The 27,854-nt window shown below is 44.8% G+C and overlaps 2 pseudogenes; both read left to right on the top strand.

Annotated features, from left to right (window-relative positions):
• The first annotated feature begins 1,407 nt into the window (after window positions 1-1,407).
• Window positions 1,408-14,373, top strand: LOC133055099 (cytochrome P450 2B11-like; annotated as a pseudogene).
• Window positions 14,374-18,883: 4,510 nt separating this feature from the next.
• On the top strand, window positions 18,884-26,074 carry LOC133055098 (cytochrome P450 2B11-like; annotated as a pseudogene).
• The last annotated feature ends 1,780 nt before the right edge of the window (window positions 26,075-27,854 follow it).

The raw sequence follows: 27,854 nt of genomic DNA, 5'->3' as shown, positions 1-27,854 counted from the left end.
TTGTACAGATGAGTAAACAGAGGCCATGCAATGGCCAGCATGGTCTGAGGTGACCTGGCTAGTGAGTGGAGAAGCAAGATTCGCACTCTGGGTCCCTGGCTCTTGAACCCAAACTCTTCACATAGCTTCTTTCTGTCCCCAAGATAGACTTTAAAGTGAAGATGAAGTTCATATCTTGTAACTAACCAGTCTCAAGTGTATAATGAGGTGGCATTTAGTTCATTCACAATCCTGGCCATCACCAGCACTATTTAGTTTCAAACATTTTCATCACCCAGAAGAAAACCTGGTACCCATATTAGACATTCCCCATTTTCCCTTGTGCTCAGCCCCTGGCAAAACCAAATGCTTGATGTCTCCATGGATTTGCTATTCTGCACATTTCATATAAACGGATCATGCAATCTGTGTTCTTTCATGTCTGGACTCTTTCACGTAGTGTGATGCTTTTGAGGTACATCCATGTTTGTAGACTGTGGGTTACACAGAGTGGTCCTCCTTATTTATCTTCCTGCTTCTCCTGCCTCCCTCCTCCCACGAAGGACCTCAGCCCATGGCCCCTGAGTTGTGTGGCTCTATACAGGGGTCTTGGATTCCCTGACATCCCCCCTCCAATGCCCCGAGTGGCAAATAAACATCAGAAACCTGACATCCCTGGGTCCAGTGGTGATCCCTGCCAGCTTACATATGACTCATTGATTGTCAGGTCACTGGAGATCATTCCAGAAGATGAGAACTGCTTCATCTCAATGCCTGTTCCTTGAGGGAAAACCTATTGTCTTGTTTAATACTCTACCATCAGCATCTGAGGCAGTGTGTGGTAGGTGACAGGTATCTAAAATATTTGCTGATGGATGAATGAACAAAGCAATGAACCCCTAAGCCCAGACCACACGGAGTTAGGTCTTCCATCAGACCCCGCCTCCTCCTCTACACCTCACTCTCCACAGATGTGCAGACAAACCCCTGTCCCCAGTGGGCACAGGACGCCCACTTCTGCTGGCCTGCTAATCTTAATCTCTTAGTTGCGATGCCACTCACTGATAAAATGTCTGAGAGCCGCCCTTGCAGGGCCACCACCCTAAGTGCAGCCTCCACAAGTTCCTTCATCTGACACCATCCCTCTTCCTTGGAGGATGTGCTCCCTGTTCAATGGCATCACCCACCAAGACAACTCTAGCCCATCAGGGACTCGTGGGGAGCTGGCTTGGGATCTGCTGAGATGATAAAACTTCGTGGCCTCTGCAACCCCTGCAAACTTCGGGCTCTCTCTTGTCTCTGGAGAGTTAACAGGAGCTCGGCCAGGGCAGGATCCTTGCACAACCTCCACACCCATCGGGCAAAATAACAAAGAACAGAGACACCTACATTTTTAGAGGAACGTCAGATGGAAGGCAGGCATGGACCATGGCTCCCTCTGCCATCCTGCTCCTCATTCTCTTCATTGGCCTCCTGATCCTCTGGGGCTGCCCTGACTCCCAGGGCCACCTCCCCGCTGAACCCCGGCCTCTGCCCTTCCTGGGAAGTGTTTGCAAAAGAACCCCAAGGATTTACTCAAGTCACTGCAGGTGATGAGATGGAAAGGGCACCAGGGGGTGGAAAGCAAGAGGTGGGTGAAAGGGAAACAGCTCCCAGTTAGCAAGGAAGCCAGGGGAGGCGGGTCAACTTTGGATGGGATTTCCCAGACTCCCTTGGGAACTGTCTTCTTCCAGCCATGATCTGGCCCTAGATATGCGACAGAGAAGCTGCCAGAATTCCTATGAGAAGGAGTGGAGGATGGGTTGAGTGAAGAGAGAAGTAACTTTTTTTTTAAATTAAAATTGTTTATTGGAGTATAGTTGATTTATACTCTTGTGTTAGTTTCAGATGTACAGAGAAGTGATTCAGTTAAACATATACATATGTTTTCAAATTCTTTGCCCATGTAGGTTATTACAGAATATTGAGTAGAGTTCCCTGCTATATAGAGGTCCTTGTTGATTATCTGTTTTATATTAATACATAGATGGGTGTGTATGTTAATCCCAAACTCCTAATTTATCCTGTCCCACCTTGCTGCCTTATGTTTTCTCTTCAGTAACCATAAATTTGATTTTTACATCTGTGACTCTGTTTCTGTTTTGGAAATAAGTTCATCTGTATCATTTTAAAAAATTGTATTCCACATATTAACAACATCATAAGATACTTGTTCTCTTTCTTACTTCACTTCCTTTGATAATCTAGGTCCATCCATGTTGCTGCAAATGGCATTACTTTGTTCTTTTTTATGGCTAAGTAATATTTCACTGTATACATACACCATATCTTCTTTCCCAAGCCTCTGTCAATGGACGCGTACATTGCTTCTGTTTCTTCCTTATTGTGAATAGTGCTGCAATCAACATTAGGGTGCAAGAATCTTTTCTTTTTAAAAAAAGACTTTTAACACAGTTCCCAGTACAGTTTAATAACAAGTGCCAAATGGGTTTTCAAAAAGTAGTTTTCAAAGTAAGGATAGATAATGATCATTAGTACTTTGGAAGGTTCAGTGAAAGAGTTGCTCCTTAAGGGCTTCTTAAAAAAAATTTTTTTTTTTAATTTTTGGTCGAGCTGAGTCTTTGAGGCTGCTTGTGGGCTTTCTTTAGTTTCAGAGAGCAGGGGCTACTCTCTAGTTGAGGTGTGTGGGATTCGCATTGTGGTGGCTCCTCTTGTTGAGGAGAACAGGCTCTAGGCACACGAACTTCAGTAGTTGTGGTACATGGACTTAGCTGCTCTGCAGCATGTGGAATCCTCCAGGGCCAGGGATCAAACCCGTGTTCCCTGCAGCGGCAGGAGGATTCTTATCCACTGTACCATAGGGAAGCCCTGCATTATTTCTCTAATTCACTTTATATTGGAGTATAGTTGAGTTAGAATGTTTTGTTAGTTTCTGCTGTATAGCAAAGTGAATCAATGATGCATATAGATATATCCACTCTTTTTATGGTCTTCCCTGATGGCTCAGACAGTAAAGAATCTGCCTGCAATGTGGGAACCCAGGTTCAATCCCTGGGTTGGGAGATCCCCTGGAGAAGGGAATGGCAATTCACTCCAATATTCTTGCCTGAAAAATCCCACAGAGAGAGGAGCCTGGTGGGCTACAGTCCATGGGATCACAAATAGTTGGACATGACTGAGTGACTAGCACACACAGACTCTTTTTAAGATTCTTTTCTCATATAAGTCACTATAGAGTATTGAGACGAGTCCCCTGTGCTATATGGTAAGTTCTTATTAGTTATCTATTTTATATATATTAATGTATATATGTTAGTCCCAATCTCCCTTCTTTTACCCCTGGTTACTGTGAGTTTGTCTTTTTGTATTTGTGACTATTTCTGTCTCACAATTTTAATTGACTTTTTACTGGAGTATAGTTGACTCCTAATGGCGTGTTGGTTTCTGCTGCACAGCACAGTGAATCAGCCACACACACACACATATGTATCCACTCTCCTTTAGACTCCATTCCCATACTGTACATTGCAGAGAACTGAGTAGAATTCTCTATTACGCAGTACGTTCTTATCAGTTACCTATTTTGCATATAATCCTGAGTATATGTCAAACCAGTCTCCCAAGTTATCCTCCCCCACTTTCCCTCTAGGTAACCTATAAGTTTGTTTTCTACATCTGTGACTCAATTACTCTTTCTAGATAGGTTTTTTTGATACCATTTTTTTAGATTCTATATATATGTGATACCATATATTTTCCTTTTCTATCTGCCTTACTTCACTCAGTTTGACAATCCCAGGTCCATCTGTGTCAGTACAAATGGCATTACTTCATTCTCTTTTATGGCTGAGTAACTGTCCATTGTATATATGTACCATATCCTTTTTATCTGCTTCTCTATTGGTGGACATTTAGGTTGCTTCCATGTCCTGGCTATTGTAAATACTGCTGCAATAAACACTGGGGTGCATATATCTTTTTGAATTATGGTTTTCTCCAGACATATGCATAGGAGAGGGATGGCTGGGTCATATGGAAACTCTATTTTTAGTATTTTTAAAGAACATCCATTCTATTCTCTATAATGGGTGTACCATAGCAGCTGCACCAATAGTGTCGGAGGGTTTCCTTTGGAGAGAGAGATTCTGATAGACTTGAGACTTTGAGCTGTGGTCCTGTGTGGGTTGGAGAGGAGAGATTCTATAGCTTGGATGTGATAATCTCTGTAATTCTTAAAAGCAAAGCTGGGGAGAATCTTGGAAAAGCCAAGAGAGGAGGATGCTTTGGGTCAGGTGATATATGTGAGGCTCGGAGGAGACCACAGAGTTCCAGTCTCTGCTCTTCCCTGACGGGGCTGCAGCCTGCAGGGTAGGCTACCTGGGAGGTGTGGTCCAGGGGTGAGGTGGAGAGCCTTCTCTTGAGTCAGAGAGTGAGACCTGGTCTCTGCCCCCACAGCTGCAGGAGAAATATGGGGATGTCTATATCATCCACCTGGGGTCTGGGCCTGTTGTCATCCTGTGGGGGTACAAGGCGATGAGGGAGGTCCTGGTGGATCATGCCGAGGCATTCTCTGGCCGAGGGCACATTGCCATCATTGACCCTGTCTTCCAGGGAACAGGTGAGTGGGGGACGAGGGTGAGGATTAGGGAGGGGAGGAGGGACCATCCCATGTGCCTTCAAAACCTTCCCTCCACGCCCCACCATCAGGTGTGGATTTTGCCAGTGGAAAGTCTTGGAAGGTTCTACAGCAATTCTCTGTGACCACCATGAAGGACTTTGGGATGGGGAAGTGGAGTATTGAGGAATGACTCAAGGAGGAACCTCAGTGCCTGGTGGAGGAGCTTCAGAAATCCCAAGGTGAGTGTGGGCTGGGTGGAGGTGGGGATGAGATGGGGACAGGGAGGAGAGAGAGAGATGCACAGACAGGTTCAGGAATAGAGAGAAGGGGACATAGACAGAAAAACAGAAAATGGTAGAGAGAGAGAGAGACAAAGTGAGACTAGCAGAGACACAGAGAAACAGGCAGAGAAAGCAGCCAGAAGCACCAGAGACCAGAGACAGAGAGAAACAGGCAGAGAAAGCAGCCAGAAACACCAGAGACAGAGAGAAAACAAAAGACAGAGATACTGAGGACACTGGAAAAACGAACCCGGGAGAGAAACTGCAAGAAAAAACCATACAAAGATAAAGGTAAAGAGAGACATAGAGTCAGAGGAACACAGAATGTCAGTGAGGTCAAGGAGAGAGGTCATAAAGGTAGATGGGGAGATGGAGAGAGAACAAAGAAGGGGTGAGTCTGAAATAAAGAGTCAAAAATAAGACCAGAGAAAGTCAGCCCAAGACAGAGAGCAAGAAAAACTACAAGAGACACAGATGTGGACATTCCTAAAGAAAAAAGGGGAGACAGAGAGGAACAATGAAAGCAAAGAAAAATGGAGGAAAACCATCAAACAAGCTAGGCTGGCACCAGTCAGGTCAGTCTCCTAGAAAGGCAATGCAGGGGACCCCCATGACAGACCTCTCCTCCTCAGGGGCCTACCTGGATCCCCACTTTCTCTTTAACATCACTGTGAACATCGTCTCCTCCATCGTCTTCAGCGAGCACTTACCAGGACCCTCAATTATTACGGCTCCTACATTTAATGAATGAGGGCTCTGTCATTATCAGCTCCTTCCATACCAAGGTGAGGCTAAAGATTCCATGGTGCGCCAGGAATCAGGGTGGGTAGACCCTGGGAAGAGGTCAGATGCTTTCTGTCCTGATTACCAAAGGCAGAAGGCATTGAGAGATCAGTTTTATGTACACACTCCAAGCCCTGACCCCTCCCAGGTGAAGTCATCCGTCAGTTTCAGTGTCAGAATCAGGCCTTGGACAGGATGGGCTTCGAGAGAAGAAACCTCAGCAGATGAGACAGTGACTGGGGCTGGATGCAGAGGTCCATGCAGCACTGTGTGTGTGTGTGTGTGTGTGTGTGTTCAGGTGGGAGGCACACCCTCCAAGTCTGCAGGGTAAATAGTTGCCTTTGGATGTTGCTACGTGTGTAGCTCAGAACATCAACACTCACAGAACCAGCCCAGTGAATGCAATGGGTTCTGCGCCTTGTCTGCTGCCCTGTAGGTGTTTGAAATCTTCCCAGGCATCTTGAAACACTTTCCTGGCACACACACCCGCTTGTACAGCATGCTTCAAGAAGTGAAAGATTTTATCACTGAGAACATGGAGAGGCACCAGAAGATGCTGGATCCCAGTGGCCCTAAGGACTTCATTGATTCCTTCCTGCTTTGCATGGACAAGGCAAGACCTGCCCCAGATGGGCGTTGGGGGTGGGAAACGGAGTGATGGAAACCGTATTGACATTGAACTAATATCTTTGGGTGTGACTACATGTTTTTTAAATGTTGAAATATTTCCTTAAGGATTAGCAAGAAAGCCAAGATCCACAGTCCCCCACTATTTTTTCCTATGCCTCCCCAAGCCTTCCTCCCAGCAGCCTTTAAAGAGATGGTAATTAAGCAGTTAACGTGTGTCCAGTAAGCTTTCTCTGAGACACAGCTCACTTCTTCCCCAGTTCTGACAGAGTCAAGTCTGTTCTGATTAGTCAGGCTCCGCGTATATTCAGATTGATAGAGACCAATGTCTGTTCTGATTGGTGCAGGCCAATGTCTGTTCTGATTGGTGCAGGCCAACGTCTGTTCTGATTGGTGCAGGCCAACGTCTGTTCTGATTGGTGCAGGCCAACGTCTGTTCTGATTGGTGCAGGCCAACGTCTGTTCTGATTGGTGCAGGCCAACGTCTGTTCTGATTGGTCTGGGGCACGTGCTGTGTGCTGTGCTGTGTTTAGTGGCTCAGTCGTGTCTGACTCTTTGTGACTCCAAGGACTGCAGCCCACCAGGCTCCTCTGTCCATGGGGATTCTCCAAGCAAGAATACTGGAGTGGGATGCCATGCCCTCCTCCAGAGGGAATCTTCCCAACCCAGGTCTCCAGCATTGCAGGCGGATTCTTTACTGACTGAGCCACCGTGAAAGCCCAAGAATACTGGAGTGGGGAGCCTATCCCTTCTCCAGGGAATCTTCCTTACCCAGGAATCCAAGTGGGGTCTCCTGCATTGCAGGCAGATTCTTTACCAGCTGAGCTACCAGGGAAGCTTGGCAAGTGCCATACCAGTTGTTATATGTCTTTATTCGCATCCCGGGAATGTCAGCTTCAAGGGCCAAACAGGAGTGCAATGACACCCAAAGACAGAAAAACAACAACACAAGAACAACATCAACAATTTAAACTCTACATTCATTGAACTTGAAAGTAAAAGTGTTAGTCGTTGAGTTGTGTCCAACTCTTTGTGATTCCATGGACTGTAGCCTGCTAGGCTCCTCAGATTGGAATTCTCCAAGCAAGAACACTGGAGTGGGTTGATATTTCCTTCTGCAGAGGATCTTCCTGACCCAGGTATCAAACCTGGGTCTCCCGCATTGCAGGCAGATTTTTTACCATCTGAGCTACTAGGGAAGCCCATTGAGCTTATTATACATTATATCACGACAACCCACATGATGAACTAAGCACATAGAATTTGTATTTCTTGCACAAAGACACACAGTTAATACATGGTAGGACCTGAGTTTGAAATCCAGAGCTTTGGCTCCAGAGCTCACCCTTTTAGTATCTTATTGGCCTTAGCTAGAGAAAAACAGATCAGGAAAAAGAATGACGGGCACAGAGGAACATGGTGCTGTTAGAGAGGGAAGAAGACCCTGAAAAGTGAAATCTTCACAAGGCGAGGCATTAAGAGGCATCCATCCCTGTCTCTAGGAGCGCTCAGATCCTGAGAGTGAGTTTCACCAGAAAAATCTTAACACGGTGCTCTCACTGTTCATTGCTGGCACAGAGACCTCCAGCGCCACTCTCAGCTATGGGTTTCTACTCCTTCTTAAGATTCCCGATGTCTTTAGGTGAGCTGCGCTTATGGGAGGGGGGGGACGATGGAGGGGTGAGTGTCCCTGAGGCCGTATGGGAAGGTGGTCGTCTGATGGACTAAGACAGATAACTTTTGTCCTGAGTAGTCTGAAAAATAAAAAATCACTGCTATTAGGACTTATAATAAAAGCACAAAGCATTTGAAGTGGATTTTGCCAGTCTACGAAAGTACATGGTTCTTGACAGCTACTCTTTGAGGTTGTCTTTTTGAGTTTGATTTAAAAAAACTTGACTTTTTGAAGTATTTTACCCATTTACAGCTAATTAAAGAGCCCCTCCATTCAAGTTAGTGGTCTGTAGATCAGACTTGGAGATGCTCTCATCTAGTCAGACACCGTTATTTCACAAGAATGAATTTAAGGCCAGAGTGGGGAATGACATATATAAAATTACATAGCATGTGAGTGGGACAAAAAGAGAAGACACCAGTTTTACCTGCAACTCATTTTTAGCTGAAAAGAAAAAAATACATCCTGAAGTGTTGAATGAATTTCCACCCACCCATCTTTATCCAAGTTATCCTCATGTTGTAACAAGAGTGGAAACATTACAAAAGACTTCCCTCAAAGAAGCTTCTAATTTCCTTTTTGATGCTTTCATTAAGAAGGAATGGTAGCCTACCATCTTTAGTAAAGAATTTACAAGATCCTCCCATCAGTCAGCAGGTCATTTTTAGGTCACTTGGTTGAGTCCACTGTTAGGGATATTTATCGACATACCCTCCTCACACCCTAACCATTCTCAGAGGAAGTTCAGGCAGAAATCGACAGAGTAATTGGTGCACACCATCTCCCAGCACTGGAAGATCGGCCAAATATGCCTTATACAGATACCGTCATCCATGAGATTCAGAGATTCAGTGACTCTGTCCCACTTGGCCTACTCCACTCTGTCATCAGGGACACTCACTTCTGGGGATATTATCTCCGAAAGGCGAGACCAGAAGGGCCACAGAATATTGGTTGGAAGGTGTTGGTCACCTCCAGTCTTATGGTTCATGTCTGGTTCATGACTATAAGAAGAATTCTTATTTCCAGATTTTTGTGGGCGGGAGGGAGATTTTAGAAATAGAAAAGTCCTCTCCCTTTTGCTCTGTTGTATTTTTTTTTAACCTTTACAAGATGTTATGTTTGCTGAAAAAAGTACCATGTAATTATTGAAACTTGTTATACAGTTGACTGGTTTTATAATCTGTGTTATAATCTCTCCTTTATATGAACCCATATGTTTATATATGCCTATATACACAATGATTGGTCCCTACTGCATCTGTTACTGTGCAATTTATGTGTCCAGCATTCATGTCACCTTCACCTCTGGTCTTTATGTCCATATCAATACAATTTGCAATTTGTGTGTGTGGCTTTCATTTTGAAATATAACCATACTTTGCAGATATATTTTTCAGGTCAATGCCTATGTTCTAACTCTTATCTTTGTCCTTGATTATGTTGCTGTGTATTGGTGTTTCTAGGTGTATCACCTAGATATCTAGGTGATCAGGTGCATCTAGATACACCTGATATTGGTGTATCAAGTTGATATAATGTATCAATTTGCCCAATGAACAGCACCCATCTGATTATATTCGGGCCCCAGTCCTGGAGTCAGCTTCTTATAGGGCTCTGTTGAGTCAGATGTGAACCTTTCAGTCGACAGATCATAAAGAAGACCCAGGGGTCTTGGGGATGAGGAATCAGGGTGGTTGGTGAGGATACCTGGAGGGATGGGACACTATTGACCAAGTAGGGCAGAATTATTTCCACATTCCTGCCACCAACTGTAGAGCCACACAGTAGGTGAAGCTCCTTATCTGCTGAGGATTCAGCCACTCTTTGTTGATGGCCATTTGGGCCCATTTGTCTTTGATGTCCTCTTAGGGCATTAATGTGTACCCCATCCTGAGCTCTGCCCTCCATGACCCACGCCACTTTGAGAAGCCAGATGCCTTCTACCCTGGCCACTTCCTGGATGCGCAGGGCAAGTCCAAGAAGCCACAAGTCTTCATTCCATTCTCCATAAGTAAGTCATGCTCTTTCTCCCCCATGGGAATGTCTGCTCACTCCCACTCTGTATGTGACTCTCTCTCTTGATCCAACTCCAAACCCTGTGTGAACAGTTTGGGAAAAGATGAGGAGTCTAAAGGAAAGAGAAAGCAAGACATCTTCAGAGATAAGAATACTGTGAGGAGGGAGGATAGGGATGAGGTATGATGGGGAAGGAAAACAGAGACTCAGTCAGTGACAGAGATAAACTGAGAGACAGAAAAACATACTTGCACACAGAGAACAAACAAATAAATGATCCAATATTATTGAGCACCTGTTATGTGGCAAGAATGGGGAATGTTTTTACATTACAATTTACAATTTTTCTTTCAAAATTAAATAAAGACATTTCTCTCATTTTTATACAAAAAATGAAGTATGAAGTAAAAGTGAAAATCGTCTGTAATTCACCACTAAACCTGACCTATTATTAGTACTACAGAGGATGTCCTTTAATGGTTTTATTAATATTTGCTCACACACAAAGGTAGGAGGTGGATAGGTAAATAGATAATAGGTGGGTAACTTAATCAAAAGTGACAAGAAAGGAAGGGAATAGAAAGGAAGAAAAAGAACGAAAACTCCTTAATTTGTTTCTTGTTAGCTGATTTCATATTTAAAAATACAAGTAAGACTAGAGTGAGATATATGAGACACTTATGGCACAGAAATGTAAGGAATATTCAGTCCTAGGTTAACCCTGATTCAATATGCATTCCTAGGGTTATTCTGTTATCATCACTTATGAAATAATTCAGTTTTAGCCACTGACTTGAAATTCATCATATGTGAAGGGGCTATTCTCCTCAGGTCTATTTCTGTTTTGGGGTTCTTTTTTTTTTGTAATAATCCATATCCACACTGATTCTCTAATCTGTCTTTTTCAGCTATATAACATTATTTGAATTATTAATATTATACCTATACATATATTTTAATATTTTCCAGGGGACATTACTCTTCCTTTATTTTTTGTAACACATTTTATTTTTCTTGAGTGTATCTTAGAATTATTTTGTCAAAGTCCCAAAATATCCCACTGGGATTCTACTTGGATTAACCTAAATTTGTATTTTGATTCTGATGCTTTGCCAAATCTCCATTTTTGATAGTAATGGTTTAGTCGCTAAATCATGCCTGACTCTTCCAACCCTATGGACTGTAGCCGGCAAGGCTCCTCTGTCCATGGGATTCTCCAGGCAAAAAGACCAGAGTGGATTGCCATGCCATTCTCCAGATCTTCCTGACCCAGGACCCAGGGATCTAACAGGTGTCTCTTATGTTTCCTGCATTGGCAGATGGATTCTTTACCACAAGCACCACCTGAAGTCCATTTTTGATATGTCCTAGATCAAAGATAGTGTGTTCATTTAGTCCTTGTACCACTGGTGGCATCTTGAGCTTTTTTAAAAGTAGGTTTTACATATTTTTTGCTAAATTTGTTCCTAAGAAACATGGGAGAAGATTGTGGCTATTGTTTGTAGGACCTCTTTGTCAGCTCAGCTGTGGGCTGCTGTAACAAAATGCCATAGACTGGGTAGCTTAAACAAAAGAAATTTATTTTCTCACAGTTCTGGAAGCCACAGGTCTGCAATCAGGGAGCCAGCATGGTCAGGTTCTTGTGAGGTCTCTCCTCCTGGCTTGCACACGGCCGCTATCTTGCTGTGGACTCGCATGCAGCCTAGGGACCATGGTCTCACTTCTTCTAAGAATGTTCTCCTCTCAGGGAGACCCCACCCTAATGAGCTAATTTACACCTAATTACCTCCCAGATCCCGTCTTAAAATACCACCGTGGGCATTAGGACTGCAACATATAAATTTTGGGAGGACAGACTTCAGTCCAGAGCACTCTTCTAAAGGTATTTCAAATTGTTTTACTAAGTATGTCAGAAGTCCACTCATCTTTTGGGGCATGTATTTCTGTCATAATTGAACAAATTCCCTATATTACTTTTATACCTAACAATGTTTCATTTATTTTCTTGGATTTTCCTAATAACTGATGTTAGCAGCTGTAAATGATGAGGTTTTGACTTAATTGTTTCTTATGTTAAGTCACATGTCATGTTTTCCCTAATATCAAGGACTAGCACTTCTGGAATCATGTGAAGCAATAGCACTGATAGTGAGCAATCTTGTCCAAGTCCTAACTTTAAGGAGAATATTTTTATTTTCTCTATGAAGCTGAATGCTGGCTATTGCCTATTCCAGATATTTTATGGCTACTCTACCATATATTTTTCTCAACTGTAAATCAAACTAAGGAAATTTGTTTCCTCCATATTTTACAGTAAATTCTTTTTAAATTTTTAACCAAGATATTACACTGAGTAGTCTCAATAATCTTTTCAGCTCTTGTCAAGAGGATCAAATTGTCTTCCTCCTTTGATTGCTTAAAAAATAGTCGATGTCTCAGAGTTGAATCATTCTCTGTTGTAGAAGCAGAAGAGAGGCTGTGGGGGTGGGCAGGTTACTTGCTCAAGGCGCAGTAGGAAGTCATGTTCTGTGGAGGTCAGGGCGGGGCTAAGCTGTGATAAACAGTCTGAACATCTCAACAACTTAAAATTAAAAGGTTATTATTTTCCTGTTCATGCAACATGCCCACCCCTGACCTTAACAGTCATGTAGAAATGAGGGCCAATGGGGACTCTCTCCTGACATATGAAGAAACAGGGAAAAATGCATGACATGCCTAAGTTTAGACCTCATTTCACCAGATAAAGAAAATCCCAGCCAAGTTCAATGTGGCAGAGAAGTTTATGCACCAAGAGATGTACTGTGAATACTTAATGAACAAACAGTAATGAACTTTGCCACACACACAAGGCTGCTCTCTGGGCTCCTTTCCTTCCCATGAGACTGCGGGTCAACAAGATGCAGTTGAAACTCTTGCTCAACCCAGGAACATGCCAGTCCCTCTGCTGGTTACTCCAGTGGACACAGCCTGTGCTGAAGTCAGTCAAGGATATTCAGGGTTCCACCTAGATGGACCCATTGGTGATAATTGACCCCACGTGGCAGGATGATGTGAGGAGTGGTCATGAGAGTCAGAAAAATGGGTGCAGAGGTGGGCAGGGCATATCTAAAATCCCTATCAAGCATGATGTGGGCATGACTAGACAGTACCTCCATGGGTTGGGGTGTGGGGATTGGGTCTGGGAGGCTGACTCTGTTGCCTGCTGATGGTGGGCAGGACCAGGGGGCTGGGAGGAGGGTCGAAGTGACCAGAAGAGTGCAGACACTCAGAAGCTTAGAGCAAAGACCATGTATCCACTGATTAGAAGTAGGTCTGTATTTAATCAGCTAAGTCCCCACCTACACCAGGATGGGCCAGAGGTTTCAGCTCCCCTCTATCCATCTCTGGGAAGACCCTCTGGAGGAGGAAATGGCAACCCACTCCAGTATTCTTCCTGGAAAATCCCATGGAGAGAGGACTGTGGGGTTGTGAAGAGTTGGACACAACTTAGCAACCACCACCAACGTAGAATCAGAAGTACTTGACACGTAAATCTATGTAAATGAGCAGGCAAATATCCTTAGATTTTTGGGGTGGGGCCTGCAAGTACTCTGCAGGGCTCCCCTCACTGACACCCTTTCCCTTACACCTGCAGGAAAATGCCTCTGTCTGGGTGAGAGTTTGGCCTGCTCCCAGCTCTTCCTCATCTTGACCTCCTTGCTGCAGAACTTCTCTTTGGAGTCTCCCAAGGCCACTGAGGACATTGACCTCATGCCAAGGATGAATGGGCTGGGGAGACTGCCCCTTGTGTTCCAGATCAGCTTCCTGCTCCACAGGGGAGGGGGAAGGCGAGAAGAGGCTCAGATCCCCTCTGAGTCCTTGCATGCACCCCCCCCCCCCTGTCCAGAATTAACGTGTGCAGGCTCCTGACTCCTCCCTGCTCACTCTCTCCTGTGGAAAGTCCCTTCTGTGGTCTCTCCATCATCCAGCCTGCTGTAGTCACCACTCATCCCCAGATGGCCTGTATTGTTGACTGAGGATATTTCAGGGTCAAGAAATACCTGCAATATATTAGTGTTACCACCCTGCTAGCACAGTCTGGATAACTGAATCCCCAAAGGAGGACAAGATTTAGACCCAAGCTTACCCAGGGCAGCAGCAGCAGCACCACCAGGTTCCCTGCCTCCCCTTCTGTCTCATTTACTCTGCTCACCCCTGCCCTCCTCCTCCCCCCTTGAATTGAAATGGCTAGTTCATCCCTCAGTGCTCTTTTCCTGTGTGACTTCAAAATATCCCCCTCCCCTCTCTGATTTTATCCTTTAAAACCAGTGAGACCAAAATAAAGTTCTGTTCTCTCTGGCCAGTGGCTGTCTGTGCTACCTTTGTTCTCTCTCTCTCTCTCTTTTAGGTAAATTCACATTTCTTAAATCTAACCATAACAATTTTAAGGTGTACACTTCAATGGTATTTAGTACAATCATGTTGTGTAACCATCAGTTCTATCTATTCTGAAACATTTTCATCACCCCATAAAAAACTCCATGCCATTAAGATGTCAGTCCCCAGTTCTCTCCTCCAATTGACCCCTGACAACCATGACTATGTTTTTGGCTGTTATTTTTCAGATGAATTGATCAATTCTGGAAATTTCATATAAATGGCATCATACATGAAGTGATTGTTTCAGCTTTTTCATTTAGCTTAATGTTTTCAAGGTTCATTCACATTTTAGCAGGTATCAGTACTTCATTTCCTTCATGGCTGAATAGTATTGTGTTATGTGGAAATACTAGCTTTATGTATCCCTTCATCAGTGGATTAATGTTTGTTTACACATTTTGACTATTGTGAACAGAGTTGCTAGAAACATTTGTGTACACGCTGCCCCATTTTTGTTTCACTCTGTATTGGGGTAATAGAAGGGAGGTGTTCTTCCATTTTTTTTTTCCAGCAAGGCTTTACTGGGGCTCCCCCTGCATTATGGGGGACTGGGAACAAGTAACAGGTTCCCTTGCTGAACTGCTGACTAAGGGGGGCAAGTTTGTTCCTTATATGGGGTGAGGGTAGGGGTGTGTCCAGGGGTTAGGTTGTAGGGTTGGTTTAGGTGGTTTGCCAACTCCTCTGGTGAGAGTTGGATCATAAAGAAGGCTGAGGGCTGAAGAATTGATTCTTTTGAATTCTGGCACTAGAGAAGATGCTTGAGAGTCCCTTGGACAGCAAGGAGATCAAACCAGTCAATCCTAAGGGAGTGAAGTGAAAGTCACTCAGTTGTGTCTGACTCTTTGCGACCCCATGGACTATACAGTCCATGGAATTCCCCAGCCCAGAATACTGGAGTGAGTAGCCTTTCCCTTCTCCAGGGGATCTTCCCAACTCAGGGATCGAAAACAGGTCTCCTGCATTGCAGGGGATTCTTTACTGGCTAAGCCACAAGGGAAGCCCAAGAATACTGGAACGGGTAGCCTATCCCTTCTCCAGCGGATCTTCTCGACCCAGGAATCAAACTGGGGTCTCCTGCATTGCAGGTGGATTCTTTACCAACTGAGCTATCATGGAAGCCCAATCCTAAGGGAAATCAACCCTGAATATTCATTGGAAGGACTGATGCTGAAGCTCCAATACTTTGGCCACTTGATGCGAAGAGCCAACTCATTGAAAAAGACCCTGATGCTGGGAAAGATGGAGGGCAAGAGGAGAAGGGGGTGTAAGAGGATGAGGTGGTGAGATAGTATCATTAACTCAATAGACATGAGTTTGAGCAAATTCCCAGAGATAGTGAATGACAGGGAAAACTGGTGTGGTGCAGTTCATGGGGTTGCAAAGAGTCAGACATGACTTGGTGACTGAACAACAAATAGTTACTTTGTATTTTGTTGCTGGAGGAGAGGTGTGCCCAGGTGCAAGCACTGAGGTGAAGCATCCCAGATCCCAGGTCGTCCTCACTTCCCCTGACACACTCTAAACTGTTGTTCTTAAGGGGTCAGGGGCTGACTGTCTCCTCTTCTGAAATTTCTTCCTACTGGACAGACCCTAGCCTTCCCTAGCTGTGTAGAATCCCTCACTGAGTGTTCTAGGACCTGTAGGGACCTGGACCACTCTGCTGGAATGGGTTGATTTCCTTGAGTCATCATGAGGTTTAGTTCCAACTATTGGAGCCTAGAAGACACAAATTTAACCAAACCTTTAAACAAACAGGGGCTGAAAAGGAGAAGAACAACAATAGCCTTGAAGGGTCTAGAAAGGAAAGGAACCACATTAACGTTAGAAGGGCTTCCTTAACTGTAGACCAGACAGGGAGGTGATGTCACCCCTTTCAAGAAGCCACTCTGCTTTGGTATATATTTTTGTTAATCTCGAGGTTCAAGTTTAATAGTTTCTCTATTTTTATAATGGCAGCTCTGGACCTATTGGTCCCAGATGTCCTTCTTGGACCAAAAATTCTTAGTCATAGGTTGACCACAGTATGGTATGCAGCAGAGCATGAGACATTTGTAGTATGAGTCTGTATGACTGGGGGAAAAGGGTTATAAGGAAATAAAAACCTCCTGCCAGCAAGTTTGTTAAACCTTGTAGAATCCAAGAGAACAAAGTAGAGAATCAGTTTTTAATTTTCTCTCCTATATTAAATAAAAGGATTGGTGGTTATTTGTCTGCTGAAGCCTAGCAGCTTGTTGTCAAATTTTCTCCATGTTTGTTTCCCACTGATACCTGGGTCGGGAAGATCCCCTGGAGAAGGATACGGCAAGCTCTCCAGTATGCTTGCCTGGGAAATCCCATGGGTAGAGAAGCCTGGAAGGCTACAGTCCATGGGGCCTCAAAGAGTTAGACACGACTCAGCAACTAAACACACACACACACACCTTTAATGATCATCAGGTCTGTGGCTGTTTTTGTTTCCTGACCTGCTGTGTTTTTTGTTCCCCTGGGTAATTTGTGAATTTTCCTTTTGGTGCCCACAGCAGGGAATAACTACTACTAGTTTTGGCTTTTGAACCCTTTCTATGAGCTGTAAAATCACAGGTCCATATTTTACAGGGGAACTTTTTGCATATAAAAAGTCCTCTTTCTTTTCAGATAGTAGCATGGGCATGTAAGACAAGGAAGGCATATTTTGAGTCTCTGTATATATTTATAATCTTTCCTTCCCCTAAGGTTAAGGCTCAAGTTGGGGCTATTAGCTCAGCCCTTTGGGATGAAGTATTACTGATAAAGGTTTTGCTTTTACAAAGTATAAGGGTTCATAAAAGCATAGCCTGCCCTCCCAACTCCATCTTTAAAGCAACTACTGACTTAAGTAAATCATTCCTCCTCAGGTTTTTCTATGGCCTGGTCAGTAAGATCAAACCCACAGGTGTAAACCTAGACAAGGGTTTCAAGGCAGGAATGTGTTAGTTCTGGGGCCTGAGCAGGCGTTAGCGTTGCTGGGTTGAGGGTGTGGCAAGTTTTGAAGGTTATATCTGGGAAGTCAAGGAGTAAAGCCTGGCGTTTATTACAAAACAGCTAACGAATGGTGGCTTTTAATTTCCAGAATCCCTTGTACTTGATGAGGGATCTGGACTTCCAGTGGCTGTCCAAAGGTGGGCTTGTTTGCTTCTTCCATTAATAAAGCAGTGGCAGCTATCACCCAGACGCAGCCAGGCCATGGAATCCAGTTGTTTGGAAAAAACAGCCAATAGGCTTAGGAACTTCTAGCTTTCGTACAAGGACCCCCAGAGCAGTGCCCTGTTTTTCAGCTTAATACAAGATAAATGGTTTTTTAAATTGGGGAGTGCTATGTCTTTAAAAAAAAAATTCTCCTGGGGACTTCCCTAGTGGTCCAGTGGTTAAGACTCTGTGCTTCCACTGCAGGGTGCAGGTTCAATCCATGGTCAGGGAACTAACATCCCATACAAAATTTTCTCCCAGATTAAAAAGTAACATGCTCCTCTTTTAAGGCAAAATAATAGGGACTTCCCTGGTGGTCCAGTGGTTTAGAATCCACCTGCCAATGCAGGAGACATGGGTTCGATCCCTATTCTGGGAAGATCCATATGCCTTGGGGCAATGAAGGTGGTGTGCCACAGCTATGGAGCTCTTGAGCTGCAACTACTGAGGTCAAGTTCCTGGAACCCGTGCTGAACAACAAGAGAGGCCAGCACAATGAGAAGCCTGAGCACCGCAACCAGAGAGTAGCCCCAACTTCCCGCAACTAGAGAAAAGTTGGCGCACAGCATGGAAGACCCAGCACCACCAAAAATAAATAAATAAATAATAAAAATAAAACAAAGTAATAAAGCTTCTCTTTCTCAACTAACCTGGAAATACTTCTATAGTACATTAAGCTAAAAGGTAAACTTGAGAAAAGTCTGCCTGGATGTTGTTCTCAACTGGGAGTGCGGGTCAGAGTCACATGAATGAATGTCGCAAATACAAATTCCCATGACCTCCTAGCAGAGAGTCAGATCTGGAAGAGCTGGAAGGAGGTTCAGGTGAGTATTTGCACAAGGCCAACACATGGTTTCATTTTTCTCCTCTCACAGGGAATCACAGAGAGGGGAAAAGTCTGGGAGGAGATCTGCCAAACAGTTAACCATGGTTATCTCTAGAAGGACAAGTGAAGGAGGAATTTTGCATCAGACTTTATACAATTTTGCATATTTTTTTGCAATTGCAATTGTTGACAAGTTAGGTACTACATTTCTCTGTAAGCCAAGCACAGAGATATGCTCTTAAGTACATAAATCGTCTTAAGTAGTCAGCAAATTTATCCTGTGTAACCATTATGTTATCAACATCTGACACAGCAAAGAAGATGCGAGAGACAGAGAGAGAGGCAGGGCAGAGGGTGGATGAGAAGGAAACACAGGGAGATGAGGAGGGGTGAGAAGGAGAGGGAGAGAGGTGGGGCAGAGACCAACAAAAAGACAGAGGAGAGGGGGAAAGATGCGGAAAGAGAAAAATGTGAGAATAAGAGATCAAAGGAGACACAGAAGCAGTGAGTGAGGGCTCAGATACACAGAGGCACAGAGGGAAACACAGACTCAGGGAGACAGAGACAGAGGCAGAGAGATGGAGAGAGAGACAGAGGGAGACAGAGACCTCTTGTGAAGGTTCTGGGGGCCAGGAGGGCTGCCCTCCCTGTGACCTGCTAGCTCAGCCCCAGGAGGACCTCACCGCCCCTTCTCTCCCGCAGTGGTTCAAGCTCTACTCCGGCTTCTTGAAGCACCTTCCTGGCGCTCACAGGCAAGTCTACAAAAACCTGCAGGAAGTCAACGCCTTCATCGGCCACAATGTGGAGAAGACCCTTGAAACCCTGGACCCCAACTCGCCCCCACTGCTTCACCCTGCTCCTCCCAGACTTCATCGACTCCTACCCGCTCTGCTTGGGTACAGTGGGATTCCAGAGAGGCAATGGTGTGCAGGAGGGGAGGAGAAAAAGATGCAGGGTGAGAAGGGAGGAGAAAGGAGTAGAAGAATCATGTGAGGGGAGATTCTGAAGGGGAAAAACATTAGCAACTGGTGAAAAGAGCCACAGAGGCAGAAAGAAGCTGGGAGAGGAAGGGGGACAAATACACCAAAGAGGTGGAGAGATGGATTGAAACCAAGCAAGGCTGAGGCGGGAGAGAGATGGTTGAGCACAGAGGAAAGGAAAAAGGGCCAGATGGTTTGAGACCCAGAAAGAGGTGGAGGAACCCAGAGATACGTATATGCAGCAGGGCCCCAGCCTCTCCTGGTGAGAACCCTGCCCTCTGGACCCAGGAGAAGTCCAACCCCATCAGCAAGTGCCACAAGAGCAACCTCATCGTCTCTGCTCTTCTTCCCTGGCCCTGAGACCACCAGCACCACACCCCGCTATGGATTCCTGTTCACACTCATACCTGCAGTTGCAGGTGGGCGGACTGGGGACAGCCACTTGGGGAGGGGTGTTCTGATCCCTCTGGGGGCTGCAGAAATGGGTCTAGTGGTCTTCTGTGAACCAGAAAGGCAGTGTTCATCTCTTATACCAGGAGCACTGTAGGGTTTTTTTCCCCCTTTGGCCGTGCCCTATAGCAAGAGGATCATATTTCCCTCACCAGGAATTGAACCCATGCCTCCTGCATTGGAAACTCAAAGTCTTAACTACTGGACCACCAGGGAAGTCCTGGAGCACTGTAGGTTCTGAATGACTCCAAAACTAAGCCAGTCTGGTTGGTGGATGGATGAATGAAGAATCTGCCAATGTGGGGAGTTCCTTGGTGGTCCAGTGGTTAGGACTCAGTGCTTTCACTGTCTTGGCCCCAGGTTCAATCCCTGGCAGAGGAACTAAGATCCTGGAAGCAGAACAGCATGGCTAAAAAGAGAGAAAGAAAGAGAAGCTGTCAAGGTCTTTTCCTCCATCACTTAAGGATCGACCCATCCATTTATCCATCTGTCTATTCTTTCATTCATCAATTAAACTAATTCATCATCAGATTCTTTCGTCTACAATTCATCTAAGGACATACACTTCCATTCTTTATTTGGATAAATTGATTCCTCTGTTGATCTTTTAAAATAATTATTCACTGAATGAATTGTCATCGATACATTGGTCCCTTTATTCATTCATTCATCCACATACTTTTCTAAAACTAGGTAATATACCTTAATCCTTCCATCATCCAGTTTTTCAATTCATCCTTCATCCAATCAATCTATCTTTTGATTTATGTACTTAGTAATTGACTCCTTTATTCACCCTTTGTTTATATATCTATTATTCAATCCATCTAACCACCCACTTATTCCTCTATTTATTCCTTTAAAACAACTTTATTCTTCCATAAATTTAACCATCCACCATTCATGTGGTTTATTGGTTAATCATGTTCATTTATTTATTTGTCAATGGATCATTTAGTAATATATTATTATTAATTGATCTTTGATAAGGAAATAATATATTCATTCATTAACATTCTTCTATTCATCAGTCTTTCCATTCATGAATTGACCCACTGCTTGACTGATTGATGTATTCATTTATTTTTCCAGTTGTTTGTGGGTTAATTCACTGATCTGCTTTATTATTATATTCCTGAGGACCTAGTACATTGCCACATCTATAATACACACACAGTAAATATTAGTTCATCTTAGAGGAGGAGTTTCAACAGGTTCATACCTTGAGTTCTCAGTCTGAAATTCTGAGCAAAACTGGGGTGCACATGTGTGTGCATACTTGCCTATGCATGTTGGGAGAGTATTCATAACATTCATTAGATACCAGCAGGTGAGAAATCTTACAGTTTTCCCACTTTGCCTCCTGCCACAAGCTGGTTACTCAGAGGGGTGTCAATGATCTAACCATTTCCTATAGGTTTTTCTGGTTTCATTGGCCCAGAAATGAATGGGCCAATGTTCACAGAACACTGAACTGTGTTCCAACATAGAAAGCAGTGTTCCTGGAGAAATGTCTCTATAAACAAGGTTCACTGGTCCCAAGCTTCTGTGCAGAGAGAATCCACAAGGAGATTGACTAGGTGATTGGCTCATATCTCCCTCCAGCCCTGGATGACAGAGCCCAAATGCCATACACTGACGCAGTCATCCATGAGATTCAGAGATTTGCAGACCTCATCCCCATTGGCGTGTCCCACATGGTCACTAAAGACGCTTATTTCTGAGGGTACATCCTCCCGAAGGTACAGTACCTCACTGGGCTCCCATATCTCCTTGGTGTGAGCCTCCTACAACAACTCTTTTGGTTGGACCACTCACTCTTGTTTCATTATGTCTGGAGGTGGGTTGGAGAGGGAATGAAAGTATCCTTTAATCTTGTGACCCTCCCCTCAGGGCACAGCAGTCTCTCCCATCCTGAGCTCTGCTCTCCAGGATCCGGGTTACTTTGAAAAACCAGATGCCTTCAACCCTGACCACTTTCTGTTTGTTTGTGTTTGTTTCTTAAATTTTTGGGCCACTCTGTGGGGCATGTGGGATCTTGGTTCCCTGACTAGGGATTGAACTGGCACCCCCTGCATAGGAAGTATAGAGTCTTAACCACTGGACTGCCAATATGGTCCCCCTGACCACATTCTGGATACCAATAAAAGTAGTCTGGACCTGCATTCCAGAGTACAGGTGCAATGGCCTCCTTGAGACAAACAGAGGTCTTAGTTCATGGGGCAGTTAGCTTACACCACTTGCTTTACCCGTATTCACCCATCTCATCTTCACTCCAAGCCTAGAAGGGGCTAGAAAAGTGAGATCACATTCAAAGGCACATCTTGGGGAGCTAGGCCTTGGGCAATTACTTTTAACCTCTTGACTAGTGGGTTGCCATTTTCTCCTCCAGGGTATCTTCCAGACACAAGGATCTAACCTGCGTCTCTTCTGCATTGGGCAGGCAAATTCTTTATCACTGAGCCACCTGGGAAGCTCCACACATATTGGTGTCAAATATCTGTTGAGCACTATGCTGATCCCGAATATTTTATTGGGGTTTGAAGGTAGTACAGCAGGTAAGTCACATCAAAACACAGTTTTTGCCCCAGGAAATTTACAGTCCAGTAGGAAGATGAGCATAAATTATGGTCACAAAACAACCTATAATTAAATGACTGCTTGCAATATGCTTAAAACTGCTTGGCTAAAGTACGTGCTCAGAGAGCAACTCTTTTTTTTTTTTTAACTTTTCATTTTTTTAATAATAATTTTCTTTCTTTCTTTCTTTTTTGGCCATACTGGGTCTTCGTTGATGCACAGGCTTTTCTCCAGTTGTGGCAAGCAGGGATAGCTGCAGTACTCGAGTTTCCCATCGTGCCAGCCTGTCTTGTTGCAGACCACGGGCTCTAAAGCGCATGGGCTTCAGTAGCTGCAGCACTGTGGGCTGAGTAGCTGCCCTAGAGCACCAGCTCAGCAGTTGTGGTGCATGGGCTTCACTGCTCCGAGGCATGTGGGATTGTCCCAGATCAAGGAGCGAACTCATGTCTCCTGGGCTGGCAGGCAGGTTCTTTACCAGTGAGCCACAAGGAAAGCCCAAGGGCAACTCTTATTCAGATAATTAATTGTAATTATGATACGTGCTCTAAAGCCAGCTTTGGGAACATAAAATAGGAAGTACTGACTTCCCCTGGTGGGTCGGTGAGGAAAAGCTTACCTGAAGCAGGGGCTTCTAAGCTATGACATCATGGACGAGTATCAGCCAGCCACTGGAAGGCGTGTTCCTTCAGAGGGAGAAGCAAGGGCAAAGCCTGAAGGTGGAGATGGCATGGCTCATCTTAGAAAGTAGAACTCTGGAAGACCCGGTTAAAGAAGTCGTGTCCAACTCTTTGCGACCCCTTGGACTATAGGCTACCAGGCTCCTCCATCCATTCATGGAATTTCCAGGCAAGAATACTGGAGTGGGTTGTCATTTCCTTCTCTAGAAGATAGCAGTGAAGAGCTCAGCTGGGCAGGGCCTTGACGTGGGAAGGAGTCTGGGTTTGTCCTGCCTGCCAGGGTGGGGCTGGATGGGGGTGGTGGTGGGGATTGTGAGGGGAAGTTGAGAGGATCTTGACCTGCTCTGGCTTCTCTCTCTCCCCATTCTCCACTCTTTGACCCCATCCAGAGAAAATCCCAATGCCCAGAGTCCTCCTCCCTGGGGAGAAAGGTAGACCCCAGCATCACATCCCTAGTCTTGAATTGCACGGGTGACTTCAGTGACCCAGGACTCCTAACTCCTTGCAGTGCAAAGGCTTCTTCCCTCATTTCCTCTTCATGAGAGTCAGGCGACACGTGGGGTGGGGGAGCTGAGGGTCAGTTTCTCCATCCATGAGTCCTTTCTGAATTTAGAGAGGGGCAGAGATGTGGCAAATAAACAGACAGATAAGGACAGAGGAGTGAGGAACACAGAAAGACAGGAGATATGATGGCAGAAAGAGAGTGAATGTGAGATAACAGAAGAAGGTAGAGGGTGAAGTGAAAGTCGCTCAGTCGTGTCTAAGTCTTTGCGACCCCATGGACTGTAAAGTCCATGGAATTCTCCAGGCCAGAATACTGGAGTGGGTAACCTTTCCCTCCTCCAGGGGATCTTCCCAACCGAGGGATTGAACCCAGGTCTCCTGCATTGCAGGTGGATTCTTTACCAGCTGAGCTGCAAGGGAAGCCCACGGTGGTAGGTGGAGGAGGGATAAAAGGTACAGAAACAGTAAGACAGAGAGAGGAAAAGAGAAAGTGACATCAGGAGCAGTGAAGAGACCCTGAGGGAGAGAAGAGAGTACCTCACAGGAACACTGAAAAATGAGAGAGCGCCGCAGAGAGGATCGGACCCGCACAGACAGACGACGGGAGTGAAACTGATGGGAGAGGACAAGGGAAAGGAACAAGGAAGAGAAAAAGAGAAGACAGACAGAGGAACGGCGCCTGGCAGGAGTTAGAGCTGTATGAAAATACTGAGATGGCCAAGGGCAGAGAGGAAGAGCCAAAGGGTGTCCAGTTGCAAAGCCCCAGGGATGGGGAGGACCAATGGGGAGGAAGCAGAAGTCAGGCTGTTTTGGAAGAGCCTGGTTGCAGAACCAGTTACTGGAGATGAATCAGCTGGGAGCTCCATTCCGAATATTTGTAAGCTTATGTATCCTAACTTGTAAATGTGCATAGAAGATGTGGGTTAAGTGTTACTCAAAATATTTTAACAAACACTAACTTCTTTACCGTCATAATAGCCCTACAAGATAGGTGCTGTTCTTCCCACATTAGACATAACAGGCATCAAAAATGTCAAGTCAGAAATATGCACCTGCCTATATGTGGAGGCTTCCCAGGTGGCACAGTGGTAAAGAATCAGCCTGCAAATGCAGGAGATACAAAGGGTGTGGGTTTGATCCCTGGGTAGGGAAGATCCCCTGGAGTAGAAAATGCAACCTGCCATTTTCTTTTTTTAAAAATTAATTTAAAAAATTAATTAATTTATTTTCATTGGAGGCTAATTACTTTACAATATTGTAGTGGTTTTTGCCATACATTGACATGAATCAGCCATGGGTGTTCATGTGTTCCCCATCCTGAACCCCCCTCCCACCTCGCTCCCCATCCCATCCCTCAGGGTCATCCCAGTGCACTGGCCTTGAGCACGCTGTCTCATGCATGAAACCTGGACTGGCAATCTATTTCACATATGGTAATATACGTTTCAATGCTATTCTCTCAAATCATCCCACCCTCGCCTTCTCCCACAGAGTCCAAAAGTCTGTTCTTTACATCTGTGTCTCTTTTGTTGTCTCACATATAGGGTTATCATTACTATCTTTCTAAATTCCATATATATGTGTTAATATGCTATATTGGTGTTTTTCTTTCTGACTTACTTCACTCTGTATAATAGGCTCTAGTTTCATCCACCTCATTAGAACTGATTCAAATGCATTCTTTTTAATAGCTGAGTAATATTCCATTGTGTATATGTACAACAGTTTTCTTATCCATTTGTCTTCTGATGGACATCTAGGTTGCTTCCATGTCCTAGCTATTGTAAACAGCACTGTGATAAACATTGGGATACACGTGTCTCTTTCAATTCTGGTTTCCTCAGTGTGTATGCCCAGCAGTGGGATTGCTGGGTCATATGGCAGTTCTATTTCCAGTTTTTTAAGGAATCTCCACACTGTTCTCCATAGTGGCTGTACTAGTTTCCATTCCCACCAACAATGAAAGAGGGTTCCCTTTTCTCCACATCCTCTCTAGTATTTACTGTTTGTAGATTTCTGGATAGCAGCCATTCTGACCTGTGTGAGATGGTACCTCATTGTGGTTTTGATTTGCATTTCTCTGATAATGAGTGATGTTGAGCATCTTTTCATGTGTTTATTAACAATCTGTATGTCTTCTTTGGAGAAATGTCTGTTTAGTTCTTTGGCCCATTTTTTGTTTGGGTTGCTTATTTTTGTGGAATTGATCTACACGAGCTGCTTGTATATTTTTGAGATTAACTCTTTGTAAGTTGCTTTGTTTGCTATTATTTTCTCCCATTCTAAAGGCTGTCTTTTCACTTTGCTTATAGTTTCCTTCATTGTGTGAAAGAACTTCTCCATGGCCAGCCCCAAGACCTCTGAGGACATCGACCAGACTCCCCAGGAGAGTGGAGTGGACAAAGTGTCCCCAGTCTACCAGATCCAGTTCCTGCCCTGTCAAAGAGGCTGAGGGAAGGCGATCAAGGATACCAGGGTCATGTGTGTCCCCACCTCTACAGAGAATGGCTGCTGGACTCTCTCCCTGTCTTCCTGCCTCTGAGGAGCCTGTGCTGTGATTCAGCATCCCTCCCCTCCATGGATGACATCTCCATGGCAAAGTCCCATCTGCATCTCCCCTCCTTCCATCCTTCTGCAACTTGGCTCAGGATCTCTCTGCACTTCTGTCTCCAAGGCCACAGCTCATCCTGAGTGACTTCTCACCTCTTGAGAATAGCCACAGTCTCCCTTTCTCAACTCCTTGGGCTCCATGATCTGTGCATCCATGAGCTCACTTGAGTCCTTCCAGTAGTCCCATGCAGTGGGTACAGTGATCATGCCCATCATACAGATGAGTAAACAGAGGCCATGCAATGGCCAGCTTGATCCAAGGTCACCTGGCTAGTGAGTGGAGAAGCGAGATTCACACTCTGGTTCCCTGGCTCTTGAACTCAAACTCTTCACACAGCTCCTTTCTGTTCCCGAGATAGAATTTAAAATGAAGATGAAGTTCACATCTGGTAACAAACCAGTTTAAAGTGTATAATGAGGTGGCATTTAGTTCATTCACAATCCTGGCCATCATTTTCATCACCCAGAAGAAGACCCAGTACCCATTAGTAGTCAATCCCCATTTGCCCTTGCACTCAGCCCCTGGCAACATCAAATGCTTGCTATCTCCATGGATTTGCTATTCTGTACATTTCATATAAATAGATCATAAAATGTGTGGTCTTTCGTGTCTGGCTTCTTTCATTTAGTGTGGTGTTTTCGAGGTACATTGACACTGTAGACCATAGGTGTACACAGAGTGGACCCCCGACTTATTCATCTTCCTGCTTCTCCCACCTCCTTCCATCCATGAAGGCCCCATCAGCCCATGCCCCCTGAGCTGTGTAGCTCTATATGGGGATCTTGAGTACCTATCAGTTCAGTTCAGTCGCTCAGTCGTGTCTGACTCTTTGCAACCCCATGGACTGCAGCATGCCAAGCTTCCCTGTCCATCACCAACTCCCGTAGCTTACTCAAACTCATATCCATTGAGTCGGTGATGCCATCCAATGATCTCATCCTCTATTGTCCCCTTCTCCTCCTGCCTTCAATCTTTCTTATCATCAGGGTCTTTTCCAATGAGTCAGTTCTTCACATCAGGTGGCCAAAGTATTGGAGCTTCAGTATCAGTCCTTCCAATGAATATTCAGGACTGATTTCCTTTAGGATTGACTGGTTTGACCTCCTTGCCTATATTTCCTTTCTAATGCCCTGCCACCCAAATAATCTGAAGCCTGATATCCCTGGGGCAGGTGATGATCCCTGCCAGCTTAGTTGCGAACCGTTTATTGTCGGGTCACTAAAGAGCTTCGAAAAAGTGAGAATTCTCTTTCACACCTCCATGCCTGTTCCTTGAGGGAAAACCTGTTGTCTTAGTCATCACTCTACACTCAGCACCTGGAGAAGTGTGTGACAGGTGACAGGCATCTAAAATATTTGCTGAGTGGGCTTCCCTGGTGATCTAGTGGTTAAAATTCTGTGCTTCCACTATAGGGGACTGGGTTACATCCCTGGTTGGGGAAAATCCCACATGCCATGATGTGTAGCAAAATAACGTAAGGTAAAACAAAATAAAATTTTCCGCAGGGAAAAAATGAATGAGTCAAGAAACCCATTGGGGCTTCCCTGGTCCCTCAGTGGTAAAAGAATCTGCCTCCCAATGCAGGAGACGTGGGTTCAATCCCTGGTCCAAGGAGATCCCA

The sequence above is a fragment of the Dama dama genome, chromosome 4 (genome assembly GCF_033118175.1).
Source record: "Dama dama isolate Ldn47 chromosome 4, ASM3311817v1, whole genome shotgun sequence".
NCBI lineage: Eukaryota > Metazoa > Chordata > Mammalia > Artiodactyla > Cervidae > Dama > Dama dama.
This window is presented reverse-complemented; position numbering and strand designations above follow the sequence as displayed.